The sequence below is a fragment of the Moschus berezovskii genome, chromosome 14, assembly GCF_049115385.1.
Source record: "Moschus berezovskii isolate FMDL1 chromosome 14, NW_MosBer_1.0, whole genome shotgun sequence".
NCBI classification, from domain to species: Eukaryota; Metazoa; Chordata; class Mammalia; order Artiodactyla; family Moschidae; genus Moschus; species Moschus berezovskii.
In genome coordinates, this window is record NC_142473.1 from 26,686,456 (window position 1) to 26,701,501 (window position 15,046).

A 15,046-nucleotide genomic window follows, 5' to 3' on the forward strand; every position below is an offset into this window, starting at 1 on the left:
CTCTGTGATGTATCTTTTGATGGCAACCCTAACAAACAAATACAGTTAGGGTAAGTACTTTCCATGTGTTATCGTATCATTAGGCAGTGGGAGTAATATTTTCATGGTGGAGTGGTTGCAGCCTTGGGGTAAGTGCTGGGAGTCAAGCCCTGGATCCTCCATTTATAGCTTGGACATCAAGTGCAGATGATGGTAATAGTGGAGGTGCGGTTGGAAGAGAATGTAATAAACGGTGGGGAGATTTACTTAGGACCTAAGTTGGATGAAGCCATACCCAGTCTAAAGTGCTGTCCCCTGGGCTTGGTCTCAGGAGGACATCTAGGAGCCCTCAAATGCTGGCGCAATCTTTACTAGTTTTACCTGGATCTTGACCCAGAGTTCTCCTATAATGTGTCACTGAAATGATTTGTTTCCAGGCGGATCCTACCTGTGATGGCTACACCTTGATGCCCCTTGATTTGGCCTGTATTCTGTATTCTGTGGCCCTCAGCTCCCTCTCCTGGTCGCTCTAACCACCTTCCTAGTACATAACACGTTATTGGTCATTTTTACGGACTGAATGGTTTTGTTTCTACCAAATTTTTGTTTTGAAATCCTAACCCCTAATATGATGGCATTAGGAGATGGGCATTTGGGAAGTGGTTAGGTCATGAGTGTGGAGCATTTATAAAAGGGACCTTTTAAAAAGGGTCCTTGTAGAAGGGACCCTGGAGAGCTCTCCTGCCCTCTTTCTGCCTTGTGAGGACACAGTGGGAAGTTGGCAATCTGGAGCCCAGAAGAGGGCTCCCAGGAGAGACTGACCATGGAGGCACCTTGATCTCAGACTTCTAGCCTCCAGACTGTGAGAGATAGACACTTTTTGTTTACACTGTCCAGTCTATGGTAATTTGTCATAACAGCCCAAACTAAGTCATCAAGTGAGTATTGGGGTGAATATAGTATTTAAAGCAGAAAGGGCTATGTTAGTGTGTGTGAAGTATTTAGTCACTCAGTCATGTCTGACTCTTTGTGACCCTATGGACTGTAGCCCACCAGGCTCTTCTGTCCATGGGATTTCTCACGCAAGAATACTGGAGTGGGTTGCCATTTCCTCCTTCACGGGATCCTCCTGACCCAGGGATTGAACCCGGGTCTCCCACATTGCAGGCAATCTCTTTACCATCTGACCCACCAGGTAAGCCCCTGAAAGTGCTAGTCATTGGTAAAGAACTGCCTCTAAACAGAAAAGGAAGATTAGATAACTTCACTGGGCTTTTAAAAAAAAGTGTATCATATTTTTCTTCACTTAAAAGTAAACATTGTGAGAAACTTAGAAAATGTCTCTCATATAAGTAAAAGGAGAGAGAAAAATATTACTCAATCTGATTACATAAGGATAACAAAATAATCAGTGCATTGAGCAAGTGATAATCCTCAGAATGTATGTGAACAACTTCTAAACTGTTGTTGGAACTGCTGTTCAGACCTTATCAAACCTGCTCTCGGCTAGTACGTTTTTGTTCCTTTGGTAACATCTAGAGCAGATGATCATACTCTTTGCCAATTCAAATAATAAAATTCTCTTATAACTTTTAATCACAAAACAAACCCTTTTAGTAATTTAAATGTCTATTCTGTGTAATAGCAAAATTTAGGATTTACTTTAAAGTTTCTCTGTAATAGAGTCTGACAACGATCTACTAAGGTTATTATTTTTTTTTTAATTTCCTTCATAATGAAGTTCTGATCTCCTGACTGGCCAACTGGACTACATTTCCCAGTCTCCCTTGCAGTAAAGTGATCACGTGGCTGAATTCTAGCTAATGGAACATGAGGAGAGAGGATATCTTTCACTTTTAAGCCTGTGTCCTTAAAACTTGTGTGCTCCCCCTTTTTGTTGTTGTTTAGTCACTCAGTTTTGTGACCCCATGGACTGTAGCCTGCCAGGCTCCTCTGTCTATGGGATTCCCCAGGCAAGAATACTGGAGTGGGTTGCAATTTCCTTCTACAGGGGATATTCTCCACCCAGGGACTGAACCTGGGTCTCCTGCATTGGCAGGCAGATTCTTTACCACTGAGCCACCAGGGAAGCTGTTCCATACTGTTTCCTAATTCCACTTGACTGAGATGGAAGCTGTGCATTAAGGATCATCTGCCAGGATTTCTGAATAACTGTGTGCAGAAACAGTGCAGAACTCTACATGCAACCATCTGAATGCAGAGTTCCAAAGAATAGCAAGGAGAGTTAGGAAAGCCTTCCTCAGTGATCAATGCAAAGAAATAGAGGAAAGCAATAAATGGGAAAGACTAGAGATCTCTTCAAGAAAATTAGAGATGCCAAGGGAACAGTTCATGCAAAGATGGACACAATAAAGGACAGAAATGGTGTGGACCTAACAGAAGCAGAAGATATTAAGAAGAGGTGGCAAGAATACACAGGAGAACTGTACAAAAAAGATCTTAATGACCCAGATAACTACGATGGTGTGATCACTCACCTAGAGCCAGACATCCTGGATTGTGAAGTCAAGTAGACCTTAGAAAGCATCACTGTGAACAAAGCTAGTGGAGGTGATGGAATTCCAGCTGAGCTATTTCAAATCCTTAAAAAATGATGCTGTGAAAGTGTTGCACTCAATATGCCAGCAAATTTGAAAAATGCAGCAGAGGCCATAGGACTGGAAAATGTCAGTTTCCATTCCAGTCCCAAAGAGAGGCAATGCCAAAGACTGTTCAAACTATCACAAAATTGCACTCATCTCACACCTTAGCAAAGTAACGCTCAAAGTTCTCCAAGCTAGGCTTCAATAGTACGTGAACCGAGAACTTCCAGATGTTCAACCTTGATTTAGAAAAGGCAGAGGAACCAGATCAAATTACCAACATCTGCTGAATCATATAAAAAGTTAGAGAATTCCAGAAAAATATCTATTTCTGCTTTATTGACTATGCCAAAGCCTTTGACTGTGTGGATCACAATAAATTGGAAAATTCTGAAAGAGATGGGAATACCAGACCACCTGACCTGCCTCCTGAGAAATGTGTATGTAGGCCAAGAAGCAACAGTTAGAACCAGACATGGAACAATGGACTGGTTCCAAATTGGGAAAGGAGTATATTAAGGCTGTATACTATCACCTTGCTTATTTAACTTATGTGCAGAGTACATCATGTGAAAAGCCAGGCTGGAGGAAGCACAAACTGTAATCAAGATTGCCAGGAGAAATATCAATAACCTCAGATATACAATTGATACGACCCTTATGGCAGAAAGTGAAGACACAACCATTACGGCAGAAGTGAAGAGGAATTAAAGATCCTCTTGGTGAAAATGAAAGAGGAGAGTGAAAAAGCTGGCTTAAAACTCAACATTCAAAAAACTTAGATCATGGCATCCGGTCCCATGACTTCATGGCAGATAGATGAGGAAACAATGGAAACAGTGACAGACTTTATTTTCTTGGGCTCCAAAATCACTGCAGATGATGACTGCAGCCATGGAATTAAAAGACGCTTGTTTCTTGGAAGAATAGCTTTGACAAATGTAGACAGCATGTTAAAAAGCAGAGATATTACTTTGCTGACAAAGGTACATCTAGTCAAAGGTATGGTTTTTCCAGTAGTCATATATGGATGTGAGAGTTGAACCATAAAGAAGGCTGAGCATAGAAAAATTGATGCTTTTGAACTGTGGTTTTGGAGAAGACTCTTGAGAGTCCCTTGGACTGCAAGGAGATCCAACCAGTCAATCCTAAAGGAAATTAGTCCTGAAGCTTCAGTACTTAGGCCACCTGATGTGAAGACCTGACTCATTGGAAAAGACCCTGATGCTGGGAAAGATTGAAGGCAGGAGGAGAACGGGATGACAGAGGATGAGATGGATGGCATCACCGACTAGATGGACATGAGTTTGAGCAAGTTCTGGGAGTTGGTGATGGACAGAGAAGCCTGGCGTGCTGCAGTCCATGGAATCACAAAGAGACACGACTGGGCAACTGAACTGAACTGAACTGTATGCAGCAAAGCCTCCTGCCTTCCTCACTACCCTAACTTGGAACTTTCCTGCACTTCTTTAGGAGCAAGAAATAATCCTCTATTTAGGTTGAGTAACTAAATGTTTGCGTCTGTTTATTACTGAGGCCAGTCTCCCCTAATGAATACATTCTCCACTCACGTCCCCATCAGGCTAAAAGCTTGTAGTGGGAAAGGGTCACAGCTTTGTACCTCCCTTCCTACCCTCAGCTCTGCTGACCCTCTGTGGTTTCCGATGCCTCTGGGCTGGGCAGGAGAGGAGAGAGTTCAGAAGTCGGAGAGGTCTTACTTGACTAAGACGGTTGTAAACGTGTTGCTTTTGTCCTTATTGCTTTGGTACATGTTCCGAGTTGACTCTCGTGGGTGGCTTTTATGGGGTGTACTAAAGAGCTTCTGTTTCTCTGCCCAGATGTAGTCTCTCACCCCCTTCAACCTGCTTTTGCCCCAGATGGTTGACCGGTATAGACAGGATCCGTGGGGTTCTTCACCTCTTGTCATCTGCTTGAGTCTGGCCAATGAGGAGCACTGGGAGGAGACTAGGGAGAGGCAGGAGAGAGAGGTGGGGGCCTTTGTTCCTCTGATCCTCTTCCTGTTAGGCTGCACTGTCTTCCTGCATCCCTCTGCTGAAGGTCACAGCTCCTGCTGGGAAGTTCTTTCCGTACACAGCTCTCTGCATCTGGGCTCTCGTGACCACTCTCACCCTTGCCCCTATAGGATGGTAAGGGTACCAAGCTGTTACTCGCTGCAGAGCAGCACTGCACTGGTTCCCAAGGTCTCCCTCTCCCCTGTCCACACCTTCTTATTTTTGTTGTTCAGTTGCTCAGTTGTGTCTGGACTCTTTGCGACTCCATGGACTATAGAGCACACCGCATTCCCCTGTGCTTCAGTGTCTCCCGGAGTTTGCTCAAACTCATGTCTATTGAGTTGGTGATGCCATCCAACCATCCCATCCTCTGAGGCCCCCTTCTCCTCCTGGCCTCAATCTTTCCCAGCATCAAGGTCTTTTCTAATTAGTTGACTCTTCATACACACTTTATTCAACTCTCCTCAAATTATCTAATTTGAGCGACACCGATTCTGCTACTGTGGGATCTTCAGAGATGCCCCAACGGCAGCATCCAGCAGGGTGTACTTCCAGTGATGTGGCCGGGGTGTCTGCCATGCTGCTAGCTTCGAACTCGACCCTTAGCTTCTGAGTGTTCGATGGTATGTCCTCTCCATTGGAGGTCACATTGCCCCTCCAAATGCTCTAGTGCAAGAGGAAATTGAGGCTCAGAGATGTCTTGTGACTTGCCCAGGGCCCAAAAGCTAGTGAGTGGTGGAGCTCAAAGTCAACTGCAGCTTCAGTTACCATCAAAACTAGTGCTCTGCCCTCTGCCATGACTCCACATGCACTACCAACCAGGTCCCCACAGCCTCTTCAAGCTCGTACTCCCACCGGGTAGAAAGTGAAGTCATCCTTGTTTTCAGCCTAACTAGAATTCTGCATAGGTTAGATTGAGTGGTTGGAGCTGGTCTTGGGAAAGCTCCTTTTTCTGACATGAAGACAAATGCCTGATTGATAAGATGATTCCATCAGGAAATTGTGGGAAGGAGCTACAACAAGTAATTTAGCCCAGATTCTGCGGTGCTTCTACTGAACAAGACAGTCAATGATTCAGTGAAAATCAGGCTGCGAACAACAGGTGCCCGCAGCAGGTAGATGGGGACCAAGTGGTGGTGCTTGTCAGCACTTCACTTTGAGCAGGGTCTTCTCTGCTCCCATAACCAATTCTCTCCCCAGCCCCCCCTCCCCCCCCCAGCTCCCAGGCCTGAAAAGATCTTACAGCCTCCTGGGCATCTTTTGGCAAATGCATTATTGACATCGTAGCACTCCAGTCTACCTTTGTATATTGGAAGAGGGTGGGGACGGGTCCATGGTTCTCTTGCCTACACTTCCTAGGGGGTAGGTCTCCTGCCAGCCCCCAGCCCGGGTTTCCCTCCAAAGTGGCAGTGATGCAATAACAGGCATCAGGAGTTCCTCTCTCAGGACGCTTTTCTTGACCCCACCCATGGGCTGGGACCTCTCCTAGGTGCTTTCACAATGCCCTGTTCTTAAGACCTGTTAGTTCAATAAGTGTTTATTCGGCACCAACTATGTCCCTAGCCTGGGACTTCCCAAGTGGCACTAGTGGTAAAGAACCTGCCTGAAAACGCTGGAGACATAGAAGATGCGGATTCGATCCCTGGGTCGGGAAGATCCCCTGGCAGAGGGCATGGCAACCCACTCCAGTATTCTCACCTGGAGAATCCCCATAGACAGAGGAGCCTGGCGGGCTACCGTCCATGGGGGTCGCAGAGTCTGAAGGGACTTAACACATTTGCCTAGTCTTGTTCGATGAACTTGCTCTAAAATCTTAACATAGCATTTGTATCACTGTTTTGTAATTGTCTACTTCAAAAGACTCCAGGAAAATCACTGACTTTAAATAGGAAGTATTCACCTTTTTATTGTTTTAATCAAGAATATTGAAAACTTTCAGACCACTTTATGTAATCTTGCTGCATCTTAGGAGTATATTCAATGGAAATAGAAATGAAGAGACTTATGGACAAAGTTGGTTATTACAGTGTTATTTATGGAACAAAAACATCAAGAAACAATGAAATATAAAACATAGGAAACACAGGTTACATACATTAATGCACATCATATAGTCAAATACTACTAAATTTTAACATTGTGGAAATATTCATATTTTTATCTTGGCTAGAATTCTGCATGAATTCTGAGAAGCCGTGTCTTATTATCATTTACAAATATTCTGTTTAAAAACTATTATTAAAAAATCTTTGCAGACTAGTGCATGGCACAATGCCAGCAAATAGACACTCGGTATGAATTTAGTGAATGAACTGATGTAGCATTTGGGTTGACTATTGGATAAGTTGAGGTTTAGGGTTTTCCTGACTGTGTTGTTTTTTTTTTTTTCCGCAGAGGAAACCAAGTCAGTCGCGTGCTGCTCAGTGTCACATCCAAGGTCGTGGGCCGAGTCTGTACTGGAATGTAGACTCCTGGAGGGTCATCTCCCTCTCCTTCACTCTCCTACTTGTTTCTCTGTCATCTTGTCCTGGTGTGGCCAGTACAACCACATGAGTTAGCTGTGAAGAGAGAGTTTTTGATTCTGAATTGTGTGTAGAGGCCCCAGGAAGTTGAGAAAACTGTGCAGATATCACCATGATCTCTGAACATTCCAAAGGAGGACACTAAGGTCAAGTGGACTGTGGCGCCCCAGGGCCACACAGGTGGAGAGCTGGGGTGAGAAATTGTCAATTACCTTTCAGCCACACAACGCCATTGAGCCAGGGTTGTGGTTTAGTTAGGGGCCTGCCATGCAAGGGTTTATGGTCTCACCATCTCCTTATTGGTCTAAGAAGGACTGATGTCCACCTGATGATTGGTGAGTACTCTGGCCTGGGGGACAGGAGTTTGGGGAAGTATTGTGTGCCCTCCATCCCCCAGCCCTCCCAGCTCCTGGTCCCGCTGTGCGCTGTGCCCTGACAGGGACTCCGTGAATAGGTACAGGCATAAATTGGTATTTTGCCTCAGGAATCTTAGAACAATGCAAAACAATGGAAGCAGTAGTTTGTATAGCACTTCACAGTTCTCATTTCAGGTACCTGCTCTCATTTGAAATTGTTGCAGGCGTCAGCATATAATTAAAATATCAATTAAGTCAGGGTCTGAAATAAATCAGTCTGTGCTCGAACAGGAATTAAAAAATTAAAAGATGACCCTCGTCCATCTAGGACTAATCCCCAGATCTGATCCACAGCACAACTCCCCTCCCTAACAAGCGTGTTCCGACTTCACAGTGCCCATTGACCTGCACATCTATTCAAAAAAAATTGTTTTTTTTAGTTTTTTAAATAGTCACAGGATGCCAACTTTATTTATCTATTTATTTATTATTATTTTATTTGGCTGCATGGCACAGCATGTGGGATCTTAGTTCTCAGGGATTGAAACTATACCTCCTGCACTGGAAGCACAGAGTCTTAATCACTGAACAGCCAGAGAAGTCCCACCATCTGTTCTTTTTTAAAATTAATTAATTTTAATTGGAGGCTAATTACTTTACAATATTGTATTGGTTTTGCCATACATTGACATGAATCAGTCATGGGTGTACATGTGTTCCCTATCCTGCACCCCACCCCACCTCCCATCCCTCAGGGTCATCCCAGTGTATCAGCCCTGAGCACCCTGTCTCATGCATTGAATCTGGGCTGGCAATCTAGTTCACATATGGTAATATACATGTTTCAGTGCTATTCTCTCGGATCATCCCACCTTCACCTTCTCCCACAGAGTCCAAAAGTCTGTTCTTTATCTCTGTGTCTCTTTTACTGTCTCACATATAGGGTCACTGTTACCATCTTTTAAATTATGCATTAATATACTGTATTAGTGTTTTCCTTTCTGACTTACTTCACTCTGTATAATAGGCTCCTGTTTCATCCACCTCATTAGAACTGATTCAAATGTATTCTTTTTAATGGCTGAGTAATAGGGAAAGGTTGGGGGCAGGAGGAGAAGGGGACGACAGAGAATGAGATGGCTGGATGGCATCACCGACTCTGTGGACATGAGTTTGAGTGAACTCCGGAAGTTGGTGATGGACAGGGAGGCCTGGTGTGCTGTGATTCATGGGGTCGTGGAGAGTCAGACACGACTGAGCGACTGAACTGAACTGAACTGAATATTCCATTGTGTATATATACCACAGCTTTCTTATCCATTTATCTGCCGATGGACATCTAGGTTGCTTCCATGTCCTGGCTATTATAAACAGTGCTGTGATGAACATTGGAGTACATGTGTCTCTTTTCTTTTTTTTGCTTTTTATTTATTTATTTTTTAATTTTTATTGGAGGCTAATTATTTTACAATATTATATTGGTTGATTTTGCCATACATTGACATGAATCCACCCCGGGTGTACCTGAGTTCCCCTTCCTGAACCCCCTTCCCACCTCCCTCCTCCCCTTATCCTCCCTCTGGGTCATCCCCGCACACCAGCCCCAAGCATCCTGTAACATGCATAGACCCTGAACTGGCGATTCGTTTCACATATGATAATATACATGTTTCAATGCCATTCTCCCAAATCATCCCACCCTCACCCTCTCCCACAGAGTCCCAAAGACTGATCTATACATCTGTGTCTCTTTTGCTGTCTCGTATACAGGGATATCATTTGCATCTTTCTAAATTCCATATATATGCGTTAGTATACTGTATTGGTGTTTTTCTTTCTGGCTTACTTCACTCTGTATAATAGGCTCTAGTTTCATCCACCTCATTAGAACTGATTCAAATGCTGTCTTTTTAATGGCTGAGTAATACTCCATTGTGTATGTGTACCACAGCTTTCTTATCCATTCATCTGCCAATGGACATCTAGGTTGCTTCCATGTCCTGGCTATTATAAACAGTGCTGCGATGAACATTGGAGTACATGTGTCTCTTTCAATTCTGGTTTCCTTGGTGTGTATGCCCAGCAGTGGGATTGCTGGGTTGTATGGCAGTTCTATTTCCAGTTTTTTAAGGAATCTCCACACTGTTCTCCATAGTGGCTGTACTAGTTTGCATTCCCACCAACAGTGTAAGAGGCTCCCCTTTTCTCTGCACCCTCTCTAGCATTTATTGCTTGTAGACATTTTGATAGCAGTCATTCTGACTGGCGTGAGATGGTACCTCACTGTGGTTTTGATTTCCATTTCTCTGGTAATGAGTGATGTTGAGCATCTTTTCACGTGTTTGTTAGCCATCTGTATGTCTTCTTTGGAGAAATGTCTGTTTAGTTCTTTGGCCCATATTTTGATTGGGTCGTTTATTTTTTGGGGATTGAGCTGCAGGAGCTGCTTGTATATTTCGGAGATTAATTCTTTGTCAGTTGCTTCATTTGCTATTATTTTCTCCCATTCTGAAGGCTGTCTTTTCACCTTGCTAATAGTTTCCTTCATTGTGCAAAAGCTTTTAAGTTTAACTAGGTCCCATTTGTTTATTTTTGCTTCTATTTCCATTACTCTGGGAGGTGGGTCATGGAGGATCCTACTGTGATTTATGTCAGAGAGTGTTTTGCCTATGTTTTCCTCTAGGAGTTTTATAGTTCCTGGTCTTACATTTAAATATTTAATCCATTTTGAATTTATTTTTGTGTATGGTGTTAGAAAAGTTCTGGTTTCATTCTTTTACAAGTGGTTGACCAGTTTTCCCAGCACCACTTGTTAAAGAGATTGTCTTTTCTCCATTGTATATTCTTGCCTCTGTCAAAGATAAGGTGTCCATAGGTGCGTGGATTTATCTCTGGGCTTTCTATTTTGTTCCATTGATCTCTATTTCTGTCTTTGTGCCAATACCATACTGTCTTGATGACTGTAGCTTTGTAGCATAGTCTGAAGTCAGGCAGGTTGATTCCTCCAGTTCCATTTGTCTTTCTCAAGATTGCTTTGGTTATTCAAGGTTTTTTTGTTTTCCATACAAATTGTGAAATTATTTGTTCTAGTTCTCTGAAAAATACCGTCGGTAGCGTGATAGGGATTGCATTGAATCTATAGATTGCTTTGGGTATTTGTTCTTGATTTTTCTCTTTTTGTGCCCTCTGTCAGGAATTCTCTCCCTCACCTTATCTATTCCCCGTAACCTTCAAAGTCTCAGTTTTCTACCTCCGGTTTTGTTATAGTTTTCTTAGCACTTTCTTTTGCCTGCTCCACTCCTGCAGAATTAGTTGCTCACCACACCGAGTGCTCCCACAGACTGTGGTTTAGCACTTCTTACATTATACTCTGGGGATTCCCAGGTGGCACTAGTGGTAAAGAACCTGTTTGCCAATGCAGGAGATGCAGGTTCGATCCCTGGGTGGGGAAGATCCCCTGGAGGAGGGCATGGCAACCCACTCCAGTATTCTTGCCTGGAGAATGCCATGGACTGAGGAGCCTGGTGGGCCATGGTCCATGGAGTCACAAAGAGTCTGATACGACTGATGCGACTTAGCACTTCTTATGTTGTATTCTACTAAATAACTTCCGTTCAGTCCCCTTCATCAGACTGAGCATCTTGACAGCAGAGCTGTTTTATCATCGCCAGCACGTGCTGCCCTATAGGTGTTGGATGCATGTCTGTTACATGAATGAAGACTTGAGCCTGAGGCATTTGGTGGCCAGATGGGAAGTCCCCGGTGGGTTGGCATTTAGTAACCCTGCTGTCCCCCAGGTGCCCCTGTCCAATTCCAAACAGAGTGGGCATCCTGGGGCAGAGGCCAGTGCCGAGGACCAAGTCACTCCTTCTGTGCAGCCCTGTTTCCACAGGAAGCTTGCTCGCCAGGTAAAGAATAAATCTCAGGTTTTACAACTTGTTTGCTTTACTTTGTCAACAGCCTTCTCATTGTAACAAAACAAAAACGATAGAAAACCCCACAAAAATCCATTTTTTTTTTCAAGCAGTAAAATACCTAGGAAGGATTATGGAAGATTTGGCTACTCTGAATGCATCTGGCAATGTGTTCTATATTGCTTTTTCCAAAAAAATTTGCCTCTGTAGACTGCAGATAAGGCATGTGTGTGTATGTATGTGTGTGTGTGTGTGTGTGTGTGTGTGTGTGTGTGTGAGTGTGTGTGTGTGTGTATGTGTGTGTGTGTGTGTGTATGTGTGTGAGTATGTGTGTGTGTGTGTGTGTGAGCCTGCACGCACACAAACACTGAAGACAGGGCGGATGGAGGTTCAAGTCCAGCTGACTCCACCATCTGAAAAATCCACAGCATCTGTAAGACGGGGAGGGCAAGGCCTGTATTGCATTCTGAAGTCATTTGTGAGGGTTGCAACAAAGCCAAAGAGCCAGCACAGTTCCTGACACAGAGACTCTCTCCCCAGAGGCAATGGAAGCACAAAGAAAAGCAGAGTTCTGGAATGTTTTCTCTCCTTGGGAACCTTGTTCACACACATTGTCCTATTTCTGTGTCATTGACAATACTTCCCATGGTCACTTATCTTTCCCCAGGCACATCTCTCCCTAACTGGGCTGGAGCCCCCTGGAGGGCAGGCCCAGCTCAAACTCATCCTTCTATATTGCAGAGGAGATGCTCCCTGGGTCCACAGCCCCATTAGAAAGACCCCTGGGAGAGTGAGCATCTTCTCTGTTTTGCTTCTAGGTCTTACTTAGGATGCTGACGACTGGCCTGGTAGGATGCTGACACCAGAAGATGATACCAGAAGCTGCTCCTCAACCCTTCTTCCTGGTCATAGGTGTGAGGATGGGTAGCATATTGGGTGGACTAGAACAGAGTCTTCGCAGCCCCAAGCCCACCTCTAGAGGGCTACACTTTCCTGATAGGGCTGTTTCTAGTATGAAAGGATAAGGCAGTGGAACAGGGCCTAGACCACATCAAGGGACTCAGTTTTTCTTGTTAATACCACAATTCTTCAATTTTAAGATTCCATTGATTATTAGATGGACTACAGAAAACTGTTTTTCCAGGAAAATTTTGAGAGTCAATTACCAATTAAATGTATATATATCTCAACCTCAGACACACTGAAAAAAAGTTCAGAAATGAGCTCTGAATTGTCTCAACTTTGGCCACAGAGATGAGTTGCTGAGAGAGAAGTATGCAAGGCATGAAGCAATAACCACCAACGTTCGATGACAACCTCGAGAATCACCCTGGTGGTTGCCGTGATGCGGGCACTGCAGATGCTCCCAGGCCTGGGATGGAGAGTATCAGGGACTCTTGGCTGGACCCACTGGGCTATCTGTGTGGTTCAGGTTTTCTGGAGCCCAGCCTGTTGGAGACCAGACACAACACAAAATTGAAGAATTGTGGCTCAGTATCTGTCCCACCATCAAGTGTGACCAACCTTCAGCTGGCATCTGGCAGACCAGTCCCTGCTGCTGGGCATCCTCATTATTCTTGGAGTGTCTTTGCTCTCAAAGTTAGGGAGTGTGGGACAGCCTCTGCCAGAGCTTTGCCCTTTCCTCTGCATTGACTTAGTCTATCGGACTGTGCTTGTGCCTTGATTTCCTTTCCCAGGTTCATGAAATCTACCAGGATTTAGTCAGGAAAACAGAATCCACACTAGGTATATCAAACAGAGAGGATTTAACACAGGATTTGGAATATGCAGGTGTTGGAAGTCTGGGACTGCAAAAGGGTGATCTTGAGGCACCCCAGAATTAATTTTTTTCATTTAATTTTTCTAAATACTTATTTTTGTCTTTTTACTTGGCTGTGCTGGGTCTTAGCTGCAGGATCTTCAGTTGCGGCATGCAAGTGAGATCTAATTCCCTGACCAGGTTTCAAACCTGGGCCCCCTGCATTGGGAGTACAAAGTTTTAGCCACTGGACCACCAGGGAGGTCCCACCCCAGAGCTTATTACCTGCTGGAAGAAGCTACCAGAGCTGGGGCTGGGGAACAAAAGGGAGGAGGAGGGGTGTTACCAGGATCTGGGAGTACAGAAGAGGGGCCACAGTCTCAGGAGCCCCAACTGTGGAAGAGGGGCTATTTCAGCTGGAGTTGGGACGATGGAAATACCACAGCGGCTTTAGAGACATCACCAGGGGAAGGAGAAGAGGGAAGGACTGAGAGAGATGGAGGAAGAACAGTGGCATCTGCCTTCCTCTTGCCTCTGTTTCCCCCAGCATCTTTTCACTGAGAAGCCTTCTGAGGAAGTCAGCTGGCAAAGGAGCATAGGCCTTACAGAGCGGTATACGGAAGGTGGCCTTGGGGCTGAGAGACCGTAGGTAAATAATAAGTACGTTCAGGCAGCTAACAAGTATTGATTGAGTACCTTCTACAAGCCAGACACTGCTGTAGTGCTGGGGAATCAGGAGTGAACAAAACAGAAAGTCCTTGCCCCCTAAGAACCCATATTTTAGTTGGGAGAAATAGACAGCAAACATATCAAGAAAATAACAGTATCACAGATGGTGGTAAGAGTTACAGAGAAAAATAAACCAGGGAACTGGGTAGGGAGTGGTGAGAGTGGGTGGGTGGGCAGGAAATGTTTCACTGGGAAGTGGTGTTTCACTGGAGGAGTGAGGGATTGAGCCCTGACGCTATCTGGGGGAAGAAGGTTATAGGCAGGCACACAGAAGGTGCAGAGCCGCAGGGGCCAGAGCCGAGTGTACGAGGGGAGAGGTGTAGTGGGCCCCCGATATCTGCATCCAGGAATTCAACCAACCGCGGATGGAGAACCCACAGACATGGAAGGCACACTGTCCTGCCATGGAGCCTGAAGCATCCTTGGATTTTGGCGTCTGCAGGGCATCCTGAAACCAACTCCCTGTGGATACTGAAGGATGGTGGTGATAGGAAATGAAGCCCCGGAGATAGCCTGACAAAGGCAGTTTGGGTTCCAAAGAAAAAAGAGACCCCTTGGAACAAGCAGGACACCTAAAAACCTTTACACAAGTTTCTATTCGGCCCTGGCCCCCTCTGGACTGCAGGTCTGGGTTATTTGCACTGGTTTCCCCTCTCACCCCTTGTAGGCAGGGAAGAGAGATAGAGGGTGACTCTTAAGGACACACTCTGCAGGGCCTGGGAGGACACTGTAATGGCTTTATGCTAAATGAGACGGAAAGCTGTGCTCACCTTCTGCCCTGCTGACACCCACTTTCTCCTCCCCCACTCCATATCGGGAGCTGAGGTCCACTTTGAGTCCTAGTTCAATTATCGGAATTCCCCTTCCTCTGGTCTCTACATTCACACATTGCCTGCTAGGCTGTCAGAATGTCAGAAAACAGGAACCTGTCTGTGTTACGTATCACTGTCTGCATAACCGGTGCTTGGCATCCAGTCGGGGCTTAGTAAACAGCTCCTGGATGCATGAACAGTTAAGCAGATCTTCATAGATCTCGTTTGTCACCAGCGCCGTGATGGGTCAACTCAGATGACCCAGTCAAAACCCGTGTCATCCGACAATGACCAGGCTAACTGTCATCAGTACAACTGTTAGTTGGAGCAGGCTAAATAATAGGGCCAAATAAAATGTAA